The 15,506-nt window shown below is 35.1% G+C and overlaps 1 pseudogene; it reads right to left on the reverse strand.

The window, feature by feature from the left end:
• Positions 1-7,534: 7,534 nt before the first annotated feature.
• LOC104849691 lies at positions 7,535-15,196 on the reverse strand (annotated as a pseudogene).
• Between the last annotated feature and the right edge of the window lie 310 nt (positions 15,197-15,506).

The following is a 15,506-nucleotide window of genomic DNA, read 5'->3' on the forward strand; positions in this document are numbered from 1 at the left end:
TCATTCCTAACATATATGACAGGTTTTTCTGAGGCAAACATGACCCCATACTGAGTTCAAAGTAAGTATTATCCTGTAGGAGCACAGGAATAGAAACATTGCTCATATAGCTGGGTTACATTTTAATCGTTTTGGCTTTTTACAGGTAGCAATTATTTGGCCTGTTACCTAGGGAAGTTGTTAAGGTAACATTTAGAGTTACTTAAAGTATGATCATACATTATAACAATTGCTTATTTTTTTTCTGGAAACAGGGTCACTATCAAAGTCACAGGTTAGTTTGTTTAAGGTAGTTTTCCATGTAGGTGCAAGAGGAAATGATATTTATAATTGCCTATGGTGAGACTGGAATTTCCCAGAAGTTTTTGTTGTATTTTGTTTTACCATGGGGTTTGGTATCAGCATTCATTGGCCAGAGCTAATTACACTAACCATTTTGGCTCAAAAGACCACTTCCCTGAAGATACATCAATCAGTTATTAGTCTATAAATTGGTCCATGTATTTCGAGATTTTATCTCTGATCGTAGACTCTGACTTGCTGAATTCAAAATATTGAAAGAGACTTATATTTCAAACTACCTTCTTCCTAGACAACCTCTTCATGATTATGAACAGAAGATTTTATCTACTGAAAGAGACATCAGAGAAAAATTACTCTGAATATTACTGGGAAAAAAGAATGAGAAAAAAAGAAACATAAAACAATCTACAACTGAGAGACAAGACTAAAAAAATTAAAAAGAAAAAGGGCTGGGGAATAATTGAGTACTGGCTCTGGTATAAGTGCTACAGAATTCAGAGGCAGGAAATATCTTCAGGCTCAGGCACAGAAGACTTGGTAGAGGGTGGGAAAATTGGCTTAATAAGTATCCTAGAGTTAAAGAAGAGAAGCCCAATAGAGAAAGAAGATACCAGCTATGAACTTTCATCCCTATTTCATATTGAGAAAACAATCAAGGCCTGAAATTAGATAAGTAGAGATTCAGCCTGGACATGAAGCCATATTTCTTCATTTCTTAACAATCAAAAGTTGTGGTTTTAGAGTTCTCAGGGTAAATCATAAAGTTTTCTTTTCCAACAAGATAGCCCTATTGCCTGCCTTCCTTCCTCCCTTCTTTCTTTCAAATATTTATTGAGCATTTATTGTTTCTTCATTATTGTGCATATATCAAATATGTGGTATAACTTTTGGAAGCTTTTACAAGCCAGAGAGAGAGAGAGAGAGAGAGAGAGAGAGAGAGACAGAGAGAGAGAGACAGAGGGAGAGAGGAATGTACACACAAAGCCAAGTAAAAGGAAGAGGAAGGAAGCTTATAATTACATGCCTAATGAGCAGCTCAGTCCATGTTTTGTGTTGGTCTATATGTCTTATGTTTCACTGTTCAACAGAGATGACATTGCCTGTACCACTGTATCTGTGTGCCTTATGTGAACTATCATGCAACAATGTACTTTATATATTGTACAGTGCTGTCAAACATTTTTATCATTATCTGGTAGCATGGGAGGGTAAATGACTCCAAAATTTATTTGTACTTCCAGTAAGAAATTATGAAGTTTGAGAATCATTAATATGAAGATCTTTGGAACTGAGCAGCTTAAAACTGGGGGAAACTTTTTGGTTGCCAAATATTGAATTTTTTCATTTCAGAAAGGGCAATGACTTTAATCCCCAAACTTCCAAGACAAATAACATTTCAAACTCAGAAGCCAGGGAAAGATTCTACCCTTTTTTGAATTATTTTTAGGGAAATGAATTATTTAAAGGCCCATCATGAAATCAAAGTCAGTAGGTTCCATTATTTTTAAAAGCCCATTAAGCAAAATTGCTGTTAGTACAGCACTTTCTAGTTATTTTCTCCTTTCTGTGTTACAAGGGAGCATGGTTGCAAATGTAATCCTTCTGGTTGATCTTGGACTTCCCCTAAGCTGGTAGTTTTCGATGATACCTTTCTCCAAAATGCATATGTTTGCAAGAATTACTCCTTGGCAGATTGTCATTACCAGAGAGAACATGCTCTGGGAACCCATTTTCTTTATCAACAAAGTGGAATTGAACATTTTTTTTGTTTTGTTTTCAAAAATTGATGAAATAGGGAAAAAGAAGCTCTTAGATTTTAGAAGCAAGAAATTGAATGAAACTTTTTAAAGCTTGGGAAAGTTTAAAATGAAAAGTGGGTAGGGGCATTTTTGACTCAAGCACTCTTTTAAAGTATTGATTTTTCTTTTCAAAATTGATCTGAAAGCATGACAAATGTTTCCTCCAACACCTGATACAGTATTAAAAGAAACCCAAATGCTGGGATGAAAATCTGATGAGCTGCAACTTTAGTGGAAATAACGATAAAATACCTTTTGTGGCCCAGAATTCCTGAAAATCCCTTATTTATCTTCTTTGGTTTTGTTTGTTTGTTTTTTGTTTTTCTTGGTCTTTACTTATTCGCCTCAGTTATAATCATCTAGGAAAGAGGTGGAAGAAATCATTTCTGCTATTAATGTTGCCAACCAAACTTTGCCACACTCCAGTGAACAGGCTTTTTTTCTTTTCGTTTATAGGAATGACCATACTTGTTAATATTGTACCTTACTTACTCTTTCAGTAATAGATGTTCAGTCATTAGGAGCTACCTAAAGGTGATGAGTCAGCACTCTGTGGACTCAAAGGGCAGATGTGCCATGCCATGCTAAATAGTTTTACTGCAGACCTCACAAAGGTTCTTTGCACCCCAGAATGTATCGATTTCATTAGGTGTGCTAATTTAGCAGTTCTCTGGTTTAAAGACTGTAATTACAACACAATGCACAACCAGTGTATATAAGTTCATTGCAGGGAGAAAAACTTTTGCTTTCAATTTATTAACAGTAAATGTACACATTTTTTTCTGCAAATACTAGTTATAAATCTCCCTTTTGTATCCACAAGGCTCTGTTATTATGGTCTTTTATTAATAAAGTGAACAATTTCATACAGTGCTAATGAGTTAGAGCTTATCTCTTGCTCCCTTTTATGGTTAAAATGTGCTGGAGAACTGGACAATTTAAGCATGTGGGTGACTAAGGTTCATGACAGTTTTAATAATTAGGTTCCATCTATCTCTATTTTCACTGATGGAAAATGTTACACTTGATTTTATCATTTTCATAGTTGTATCAGAGTTCAGAGAAAACAAATCAAACACAGTAATATGATAATAGAACTGAATTATAGAGCATATTCACTATAAGTGGATTTTTACTGCATTCTGTGTACACTGTGGTTTTGAAACAATTACTATGGCATGAGGAATAAATTAAATTGTTCTTTGTTATCTTGCAGAATACTAATTTTACTTAAGACACATCTGTTTTTTGTAAATGTTTGTTCCCTTGGCACCCTATTTTGTTTAAAGAATCAATTGCATACCTAGCACGTGTGAATACTGTTCAAAGAACAGACCTTGTTCTGTCTACTTAATTAGATTTATTAATGATATAGGAGTGTCAGTGGAAGTTTGTGTGTGTGTGTGTGTGTGTGTGTGTGTAACTATATATACTCTATATAATATATCATTACTTTAAAAGGGAAAGGAATATCTATAAAAACTTCATTTTTCTTCTTTACTTATAATTCTTTGGGAGTTGGGACTTTTCTTTATATGGCCCAGGAATACTTGAGTCTAGCACAATACCCTGTGCATAGCAAGAGCTCAGTAAAAATGTTAAAGAGCTGAGCAGAATTTCTTCACTCCCTGATACATTGAGTCTGCAGGTTTTTAATCCAAAAAACATTGTCTCAATTTGGGGTTCTATAACAGATTTGGGGGGTGTTATGGCTTATGTTTAGCTGTCCCCCCAAAGACTCATGCAGATGAGGTGGGGCTTTCTGTTTCAGAGGTAGCTGAATCTGGAATGTATGATATTGGGATTAGGGGTGTGTGATTACTAAACCATGGCATGTGAATGATTGGTTTAGCATTGCCCTAATCCTGGTGGTCTAGGTGGTATACAAGTGGCAGAAAGACGCTGTTAAGGCCCCTTGTTGCTTTTGCTACCTTGAGGGCACCATGAACTGTTTCTCTTCTGTGACACCCCTCTGCCATGTGCCACTCTGCCTTGGAACCAGCCGATTATGGACTGAAACCTCTACAAACTGTGAGCTAAATAAACCCTTTATCCTTTATGCGTCAGGTATTTTGTCTCAGCAACTAGAGAAAAGTAACTAACACAGGAGGCAAAAGTCACAATGCTTATTAGAGACAAGTAGGTCTACAGAGCTGAGTCACCAGTTTTATTTGCAAATGTATACCATATTAATAATTTTCTATGCTGTAGTTAGGGATCCAAAAGCAAGACGGGTAGCCATCTAGATATCTACCAAAGATTTCGCCCAAGTAGACAAGAACATAAGACTTTAATTTGACTGTGAAGAAAGTAAGTAACAAATATTTCAGCCACATAGCAAATGTCATCTAACTGAATCACAACCAACTAACAACAAATCTGAGGAAGGGTCTTCTAAGGGTGTGCTCTAGAGGAAAAAGGAACAGTGGGAAAGATGGCTATCTGGTGAACTAGGTTTACACTGTCCATTTTACAGAAGTTTAGCTGAGAACTGACTGCTCAGCCAAGGTCTAAGGTCTTAAGCACTACCAGTCATGAATTGGAAGAGAAATGAAGATGGTAAGTGACCCAGGACTTTGCAGAAACTGGTGCAGTGCTTCTCCTTTCTCTTTCCCTTTCCACTGGCTGGAGCTGACAGTATGGTATAAGACAGAAGGCATTTGCAGCTGAACTGCGGGACTCAAGCAGTAGAGGAGACACTAGCAAAAATAAAATAACATTTTATGTGAAGCTCCCAGGGTTTGTTTGTTATAGCAGTTAGCATTTCTTACTTAACTAATACAGAAATAAATATTCAGTAGATTCTTCCATATTAACGAGGCTGGGATAACTCTGAAGCCTGTACTGAGTATTTATTTGAGCAGTGACTCAAGTATGGATGACCACAAACAAAAGTGGCACCATCTATGGGCATATAAAACATAGCCCTGGGTGTACCAGTTTTTGTTCTAAATAACAGTGCAGCAGCCTTGAAAGTACTTGGTGGGACAAGATGGAAATTAATGGTCTGTTTTTATACTCATTGTGGAAAAGCTAGTTTTTACTACCATAGAAAACTCACTCCACAAAAATCAGCGTCTTTGCCATCAGTGGACAACACAACAGCTGCTTGTAGCCTATCTTTAATTAAGTAATTAGCTAATTAATTTTGCTCATTTGTTATCTTTGTTCATTTTTAGTAAATGAAGATATTTGATGTTTTAATAAACCAGATACTGTGAGAAAACCCAATAGTGTACTTCACTGAATATAGTTGAGGTCTCTCAGAGGAGATATCTTGACCTATACTGTGTGCAAAGAAACATCTAATAACAAACTATATTATAATGGAGTTCTGATGTATGCACTTTAGGCCTTATTATTATCATCCTATTTTCATAAATGATCTTTACATTTTTAATGGAAAAAGTGTACATAAAAGTTCACTTGTTGGGTTAGAAGGTGCTCAAACATATTAACTTTGTCTTCCTTTTCTTGTTCATGTTTTATTGTACGTTTGCCCAGAGGCTGTAGAATGAGACCATGTTTATTAATTCAATAAAGAAGCACATGTAATGATGATCATTTACTCTTGACCTATAAGAAACAGGTATTTGTTTTATTGGTGTAATGAAGTTTTATGGTTTTAGAGTTTCTCTACTCTTTAATTCCTCTTGCAGTCTCAGATTTTCAGTTTCAAAACATAAAAAGAGCACATTGATGCAAATCTACTCTCTTAGGCTTTTATGTAGTTTAAAAATTCTTCTCTTGTTTAAGTTTTTGTTTTGTGGACTACTAAAATGTTTCTTTCTGGGACTTGGTCTTACCGAACACTGCTTGAAATAAACTTGCCAATTGCTGGATCACAGAGATCTTTTTATCATTTGGAGATCTGAATTATCATGGATTATAATAAGATTTGACCTGTAGGTGCAGACAGAAATATGTTCATGATAGCTTTGTAGTAGTTCTGCCTGGAAGCAAAGTTATAAATTGAGATAACCTCCTGAGGTTCCCTATAGCTCCCTAATTCTGGGATATTAATCTTGAATGAATCCAACATTTTATTCCTTCTTTGAAGATACTACTATCTTGTACTTTGAAAATATATTTTTCTTTGTTCTTTTGGGGCTTCAGAATGTGTTACCAAAGAACAAAGTAGAAATTTGTGTGTATGAAAACCATTTCATTTTTCTGAAAGGGGTGGGAAGATGAGATATAACTGTCATTCCTAAGATTTATTTCAATACCATTTAATTCAATAAAGAAGTACAGTATGGAGTCTGTTTCTTTGGCAGGCTCTGTGGTAGGATGAGATATATTACCATCAACAGAAGGGAAATATAGTCTGGCTTATTTTACAGGTTTGTTGAAAAGATTAAATATGATAACATGCAGAGAACCTGGTACTTAGAAAACCCTCAATAAATAGCAGCTTTATTGTCAGTATTTGAAAGTATCTGGGAAATCTGAAAGCATGTTGAAATGCAAGGCTTCATTGAAGTCAAGTTTTCAGTGTTCACAGAGTGCTGTGAACAGTACTGCATGGGAGGCAATGCTGACAGATTGTACTAGATGTGGGTTTGAATCCTGTTTACATCCTCACTGCATCATTCATTGTCGACTTTCTTATTCAGGACTGTAAATTTTGAATAAAGTAACCAGCTCATGACAGGCTCACATTCAAAGGTAACCATGGTTATGGTTATTATATTCTAGTCCTCAAAGCAGAACTGGAGTCAGAGTGGTAGATTGTAGGTAGATGATTTTGGAAGTGCCCCAAGGGAGTAAGATTGCCAGGTCAGGAAAATGGATTAGGGAAGCAGGAAAACTAATAAAGACTACTGAGTGGACCTTTGCTACAGGTGACTCGTTCATTCTTGTCAGAGCCTTCTGGAGACCCTTAAAAATATGTCTCAAAATTGTCAATAAAGGAAATGTTTATTCATTGGCTGCCAAGAAGTGATGAGTAAGAAGGAAGGGGCATGGGGCTGGGTTCTGTGCTTAGGGCATGGCATTGACAGCTGGCACCTGATGGAACAGATTGATCAGAAAGCTAGATGTCACTGTAGCTCAAGCAAGAGTTTGGGTCAAGAAACCACACAACGTTGTACAGAATTATTTCATGGGCTGGAGGACAGCCAAGAGAAATATGTGAAGCAGTCATGCTACTTGCTAAGTTGGGAAAATGACACATACCTGTAAAGTATAAAGTGCATTCAAAGAAATTGAAAGCTAAACAGACCAGGGATCTGTTGGTCAGAGTGTACATGTTTCATTTGTTTCTGATGCACATCCTTTGAACTCTGTTTTAATATCACATCAGCTGACGGGGTTTGGGGAAATAAAAAAAGAACAGACGAGGTTCCCTACCTTGAAATGCAATAAAAATTGCAGGAGTAGATCATTTTTGCTGTCTCTTCCCACTTTCTAATATTGTGTACATCATTCTCCTAGAGCAGAACTCCAAGAGTACAACTTTTTGAATTCAAGTTGGTCAGCAAATCTTTATCTAGAAGAGAAAAATAAAATGTAGATGTCTTGAATTGTAATTGTGTTTAGAAGAAAGACCTCCTTATACATCTTTGAACCAAAAAATTATGTAATCTATACTGACTAGTGAAAAATAATTTTAAGAAGAAAGACAGAAATCCCTTTTATTTTCCTACCCCCATAACTATTAGAATTCACATTTATGACAACTTTTTGTCCTCTCCCAAAGAAAATCTGTATTCACCTGTAATATAAATCAGTGTAGTATTAGCTTTAGCAAGTTTCCTGGTCAGCTGCTATAAAGGATTTCTGTATTTGTAAAAACTCTAAGTGTGCTGGCAGAAGCTCTGGGCCTTGGAAGTAATATTCACAATGAGGGAAAATTTGAGGCTGTCATTTAGCTGTCATTCAGCTTTGTTTTGAACAATGTATAAGAGAAGTACAGATTCACTCTCCTAAGATATATTCAGCATTAAAAAATAGTATATTAAAGCTTGTAACTGTATACCTCTGAGTAGGTGATATATGTAAATCTAAACAATTAAAAAGTCATGGTCCTTTGTGAGTTAGTTAAAAATGAAATGTGATAGATCTTAGGTATCTGGTAGGAATTTAAGGGCTTAAGATTGGTTAAAAATCCTAAAAGAGCAAAAGCTTTCATCTCTTTTTAAAAAATGTACCAATAAACTCAATTAAAGCTGAAGCAATGTGTTATAATCTACAGCTTTTCTTACAAGCTATACAAAAGAAAAGGATACTATGATTTCAGATTGGTAGTTTTTTTGGGGGGATGATGTTATGTATCATTAATTAGACATGTTTTTATAAAAATATCATATGTGTGTTTTAAAGAAAATATGCCTCACTTTTAAAAGCAATTATATAAACATAATTTAAAAGTTTATGTTTATATTTAATCAAATATCTATTAGTATCACCACAGCATATTAATTAATAAAGTGTTTTTCTTTCTCCTATTATTATCATTGTTTGGTATATTGGGCATTAAAATCAGGGTTTTCACACTGATCTATATCCTTAGCACTTTTTTATTTTTAATTTTGAGACAGGGTCTTGCTGATTCACTAAATTGTTTATATTGGGTTCAGACTTCTGATCCTCTTGCTTCAGTCTTTCAGAGTACGGTGATTACAGGTATATGTCACTACACCTGGATTGTTTTTCTTTTTTTTTTTTTAAAAAAAACCTGATTATTGTGTAATATTTTAATTCTCTTTAAATGTGTGTAGTTTAAATGAATATTCCATCAAATGATTACTTAATATTTGGAGGTTCTCTTCCAAAAGTATATAAATTTCATCAACCATAAGTTTCCTTTGACTAACATGAGAGATTAATGTCTCAGAAAACATTAGTTTAGATTAATTCAAATTAGTTCTTAATTAGAAATAAAATTTAAATGGCTGTGTTGGTGATCAACTAGTAGAACATGTTTAACTTTAGCAGTTGTATTTTTGTTATTCCAAGACATCTTTGTCTTCCTCTTAATGGCCGGAAAGACTTTATGAAACTCACAAACTGAATTTCAAGATAGAATAATGGAAATGAAATACTAAATCTTTCGTCCATTTTGTTCTGTTAGCTTAAGAATGAGAAACAGTTTTCTGATTCTTATAATAATGACTCAGGATCCTTATTTTAAGATGAAGTAGACTATTTGAATAAAATGCGGAGTGAATTAATGCCATTTCTAGAGTTAATCAGCAGTTCCTACATCTGCATGGAATCATTAGTTCATCTCTTTTAAATGAAAGAATTGGTCCCTTCTAGCAGCATTTGAGAAATATTTAAGGTCAAAATGAAAAGAGACAAACATTGTTCACATGTATTACATAATCACTGGGACTGAATTTTCCACTGTATTGACTAAATGAACTAATTATCAGCTAGGTTTAGCATTATCTCTATATATGGTGACCTTCCAAACAGTCCGCACACAAAGAGTGGAAGGCCAGAGTCCAGAGACATTTGTTTTGTGTAAGGACATGACCCTATTTTGATGAAAAGCCAGTTTTTTCTTTTAATGTTGCTAATTGTGTCTAAACGTGTTCTTTTATTTCAGAATCATTCCTGCTTGTTATGTATCTATAAACACCTGAGAAATGACATTTCTGAGAATAATAATAATAAAAAAACTCCTTTGGCAGATAAAGATTGTTCAAAAAAACCTTTCTTCTATAATTTTGGAGTCCAGCCTGAATAAGCTGTTGGCCTGGTCTCAAGGGCTATGTCTGTATCACATGCATCACACATCACGTGGCAATGGCAAATGAAATATTTAAGTGGTGTATTTGGAGACTTCCACATATTTTTGTATCTTTAAATCTCCTCTTTCAGACAAAACATGTGAACAAATGAGTGCACTTGCTCTCTTAAATTGAGCAAATCTAAAAGCAGAACCACATTATTTTCAAAGTGAACTCATGGATTAAAAGCAGTACAGTATTATGTTTTCCTATGGCACTACTTGTAGTGTTTTCATCTCCCTTCAGACCCATGTATACGTGTCAGGAATTGGTTATCAGCTCATTGTTATCAACTCTCTTGGAAGAATTCATTAATTTTATAACACAACATCTCTTTACAATGAATGGCTCTGCAAACTGGGAGCTTCATTATTTTATTCATCCTGAGCCTGCTTGGCATGCTGCAGTATTCTTTGGGAATAGTTTTGCAGGATGAGACTATTCCCATTTTCAATAACCCATGCATCTGTTTATGCAGCATCATCAGTCAAGCAAATAATAAACCACTCTCAAGGAAACCTATAAAAGGTCCTCCTCCCCATCCCAAGCTACAGCATCATCCTCCCAAAGATTCACCTTATCGGGCCCAACCAAACAGTGTAAGTAAATTATCATGGCTATTAACCAGTCAAATCATAAAAGGAGAATGGAAAAAGATGTTTGGGCTGTTGAATTAGGAAGACTTGGGCTTAAATCCTAAATCATGGCACTATAACTCAGTCTCTCAAACTTTAGTTTCCATGTCAGTAAAATAAGAAGAGTAGATGCTTCCTTGGAGAACTGACATAATAACTACATGCAATAAAATATGTAAAGGGTGCATGTATACCATCAATTACTGGTTGATAGGTCAGTCAGTAATTTTATCATTTGGTTAGCAGAATACTTCTTGTTTTAGGTAATGAAAATATAACTTGGACAGGTTAATATGATTTACTTGCTACCTAAAAAGAAGTCTGGAGGTAAATCTGGCACAAACTTGGCAGTTTCAGTGGCAAAATCATGGCCACAGAGATGCAGGTCCTTCTAGCTTTCCCATCTACCATTCTGAACATGTTCTTTTGGATAACTCCCTCTCATTAATTAAGTCTTAATAACCAAAAGTAGAAATATACACAGTGACATTATATCTTTATCCAAGAGTTAAATAGAAAGCTAAAAGAACTCAGGCAGAATTTGAATATATGTGCTCAAATAGAAGTGGGCCTTTGACTAAAAATACAGTAATGACTTTGGGGCACTTTTGATATTTTTTACTCTTCAATATAATCAAAACAAAACTGCATAACTATCTTAATTGTTTTACCTTTTTATTACAATTTGTTTTGTGACTAAATTATGAAAGGAGTAAATGTGGTATGTACATATAATGGGTTATTATCCAGCCATAAAGAACACAACTAAATCATTTGCAGAAAAATGGCTATTAACTGGGTGGAACTGGAAATTGTCATGTGTGGTGAGATAACCTGGACTGAGAGAAGTACCACATGTTTTCTCTCATACAAGATGTAATTGCAAAATACGCTGAATATTTAAATTTTAAAATTTTTGTTACATGAAGAGAAACATTGCGATTAATCCCTTTCGCTTCAAACAATTGTCTCATTGTTTTTTTTCAAATTGCATTAGTACATATTTACAGTACATAATATTTACATTCATCTTAGAGGATAGGGGCATGTACTTAACATCTCGATCCTATTTATTCCCCATCTCTCCTGTCTATGGATTTGCTTTCCCCATTTTTTCTTTTTCTTGAATTCATGTTTATGATGCATTATGATTATATCACTGTGGGTAGTTGGTACATGTACCTGACAAATATTACAATGCTTTTTAAGTCTCATTCCCCTCCTTTCCACCTTCCATCTCTTGGTCCCTTTGCTTTATCTTTCTGTCTCCTTTTATCTATTTTTTTTAAATTTTAGCATGGTGTTTAATAATGAGCAAAAAATAAACAGAAGAGGTGACGATGTATGTAGACTACAAGTGCAACAGATTTTCTGATGATCTTGAACCTATAAAGATGTAAATACTCCTTGTCAATGTAGTATTTTAGAGCTGCTGAGGACATTGGGGTCTAGAAGAGGCTGGGGACTCTGCTTGGCTGGCAAGACCTGGTGAGAGGGCTCCGTGGTGCTGGGGAGGCTGCCCACCAGTTTTGGGTTGGCAGCTTTACCCTTGGGGCCCCCATCTTTTCTTTCTGCTTTTATTTATACTTTGTGTTTTTTGTAGGTGAGAAACCATGTGATATTTAGGCTGTGCATCTGATTTATTTCCCTTAATATGATTTCAAGGTGCATCCATTTTCCTACAAATGACTCTAATTCATTCTTCTTTATGGCACAGTACTACTCTGTATCACATTTTTTATTTGTTCATCTGTTAACAGACATATAGGCCACTTTAAAGATTTAGCTATTAATGAATAGTGCTGCTACAAACATGTGTATGCACAAGTCACTGTAATATGTTGTCTTTAAGTCTTTTGGAAAGGTATTTATGGGGAGAACAGCTGGGTTGAATGGAATTCCTATTTTTATTTTATTTTATTTTTTGAGGAATCGCCATACTGATTTCCTTAGTGGTTGTGCTAATTTCCATCCCACAATGTAAGAGCTCCTTTTCCCCACAGTCTCACCATTATTTGTCATTATTTGATTTTTTTTGATGATTGCCGTTCTTTCTGGTATAAAATGAAGTTTTGGTGTTTTTGCTGTTGTTTTAGTTTACATTTCTCTAATGGCCAAAATTTTTGAACAGTTTTTCATGTATTTATTGACGATTTGTACTTCTGAGAAGTATTGATTCACTTCACCTCCCATTATTTTTTTTGGGTCTTTTATTTGGGGCTATAATTATTTTGAGTTCTTTATATATTCTAGATATTAGTCTTCTGTCTGAGGTATAGCTGGCAGATATGTTTTCCCATCCTATTGGTTGTCTCTTTACTTGGTTGTTTCCTCTGCTGTACAGAAGCTTTTTTAATTTGACATAATCCCATTTGTTGATTCTTGATGTTATTTCTTGAGCAATTGGGGTTCTGTTGAGAAAGTCCTTGTCTACACATATGACTTTGTGTTTTTGCCTCCTTTATCTCCCAGATTACATATTTCTGTATTGATATTTAGATCTCTGAATGATTTTGATTTTAGTTTACTACTTGGTGAGTAAGAGACATGGGTCTAGCTGCAATCTTCTTCATGTGGATACCCAGTTTTCACAAAGAGGCTATCTTTCTTCCAATGCATGTTGTTTGCCCCTTTGTTGAAGATCAGGTGGTTGAATGTATCTGATGTTTCCTGCATCCTTTGTTCTGTCCCATTGACCCATAAGGTTGTTTTTGTGCTATTAGCATTTTTTTCCCCAGTCACTGTAGCTTTGTAATACTGTACACCTTAAAATCTGGGATTGTGATACTTCTTGCTTTGCTTCTGTTGCCCAGCTTGTTTTGCTATTCTGGGTGTTGTTTCAGTTCCATATGAATTTTAGGATATTTTTCTCTAGTTCTCTGAGGAGGTGTTAGCATTTTGATTGTCATTGCATTAAATCTATATGTCTACCTTTAAAGTATGTCCATTTTGACAGTGTTGATTTTACCTGGCCATGAACAGGGGATGCCTTTCCATTTTCTGATATCCTCTTCTATTTCCTTTTTCAGGGTACTTTGGTTTACTGCCTAATTACTGCCTAATTACTGCCTAATTTTCATTGTCTGTTATTGGATTGTTCAGGGTTTTATGTGTTCTTGACTCTGTTTTGATAATTATTTTTCTTGGAAACTGTTTAAGATTCTCCAATGTGTTGGAGTACAATTTTTCAAAGTAGTTACTAATGATCTTTTAAATTTTGGTGGTGTCCATTGTTTTTTATTTTTATTTTTTTGCCTATTTCATTTCTACATGCATTGAATAAAAGTCCAGAGCTAAGAGTGGTATTGGAAATAAAAAAAAGATCAAAGCAGAAACCAGTGTGATTGAAACAATAAAACAATACAAAGAATCAATGAATTTAAGAGCTGCCTCTTTGAAACTAAACGAAATAGATCCATAGCCAAATAAGGAACAGAAGGAAAGAAAAGTCCCACACTAATGTTTTATTTTCTTGACACTTTCTGAAGCAGTTCTGGAAGCCTCTTTCATGACTGTCTTTCATTGCACTCTTGTAGCTGCCTCACTGTCTGGAATTGAGGCAAAATGTTTGCTTTTTGGAGTCAGTTTGAATTTGTAGAAGAGCCAGAAGTCTCATGGTGTAAGGTTTGATGAATAAGGTGGATGAGGCCACACCATAATGGTTTTAAAAGCCTGTGTTTTCATTACATGCCTTTCTGCAGCAGCATTTACTATACATTTTTAATTATACTTCCTAAAGACACTCACAGAAGAGGGCTTCCACAATTGCTTCAGAAAGTTGATTTAAGTGTTCAAAGAGAGGGGGAGTAATGTGAGGGTGATTAATGGCAATCTGTCTCTTACTGTAATGAAATTTTTAAAATTTAGACATTCGCTGTGGAATATTTTGGTCAGCTTTCACATGTGGAATCTCAGGAGAAAAGATGATATAAAAGTAGAAGAGAGACTATCAGAGAAGAAGGGTATTAGAGGAAACAATAATAGAAGGAAATGAGATGTACATACTGAAAGTATATTATGTACATGTGTAAGAATGTCACAAAGAAATCTATTCTGTATAATATATGCTAATGAAAAATGTTTTTAAATTAAGTCATCATGTTGTGTACCTAAAATGTACCAGTAAATTTAATGAATGAAAGAAAAAAATCAAGAATGCATTTCTCTACAAATACAGCCACCACCATTGGTATCCTTAGGCTTCCTCTTGCTGAAGCAGCTGATTCTTCAGTCTCAGCATTTAATTTATGTATTACCCAGTCCATTGCTTCTTGGCTTTTATTAGCATTTGAAGACATTGTGTTTGCCATCAGTCTTTCAGGGTAACTGCTGAGGCTGACTCCCTTCACTGTGATTATGGCTTCCTGAGTTAAACTAGTTTTTTTCTATGTCTTGATGTTGTGGTTTGTATATAAGTCTCTCATCTACTGAAACCATATTTGCAAGTAACATATTAATAGATGTAACTTCTATTGTTTTCTCTACAGGATCAACTATCAAATGTTCTTGCACATATGTTTTGGTTCTTGCTACACTAATAATAGACTTCACAATGAAAGGCAGCCCACACTGTCCTTAGAAGCCTATGGCTGTGCTGTGTCTGTCCAGCACATCAACTCCAACCACACTCGGGTTCATGGGTTTTGGATATTTCTGCATCACAGCTGTTGTAAGTTTCCCATAGGTGGTCAAATATGTGCTCCAAAGTCCAGATCTTCATGGTGGCAGCCACCAATGCAATGAAGATATCCAAAGAAAATAGCTGACGTGTTCTTATCATCATCTTTATCTAACAAAGTACATACATATGTGGTTAAAAAGGCAATTAGAACAAGTGACGCTGGCCGATCACTAGGATCACTGAGGCAGCGCGTGGATGTTCCTGAGTTATAATGATGTGATTTTTCTATCAAGGGTATTGAAGATTCTACAGAGCTCAAGAACAATAAAGCTGCAAAAGATTAAAAGAGAGAAAAGACAATTATGGAATGCCATTGATTACACAGCTACTTTGCAGATTGTTGCTTTTC

This window comes from Fukomys damarensis, unplaced genomic scaffold (assembly GCF_012274545.1).
Source record: "Fukomys damarensis isolate Sample0158 unplaced genomic scaffold, DMR_v1.0_HiC HiC_scaffold_29, whole genome shotgun sequence".
Classification (NCBI taxonomy): Eukaryota; Metazoa; Chordata; class Mammalia; order Rodentia; family Bathyergidae; genus Fukomys; species Fukomys damarensis.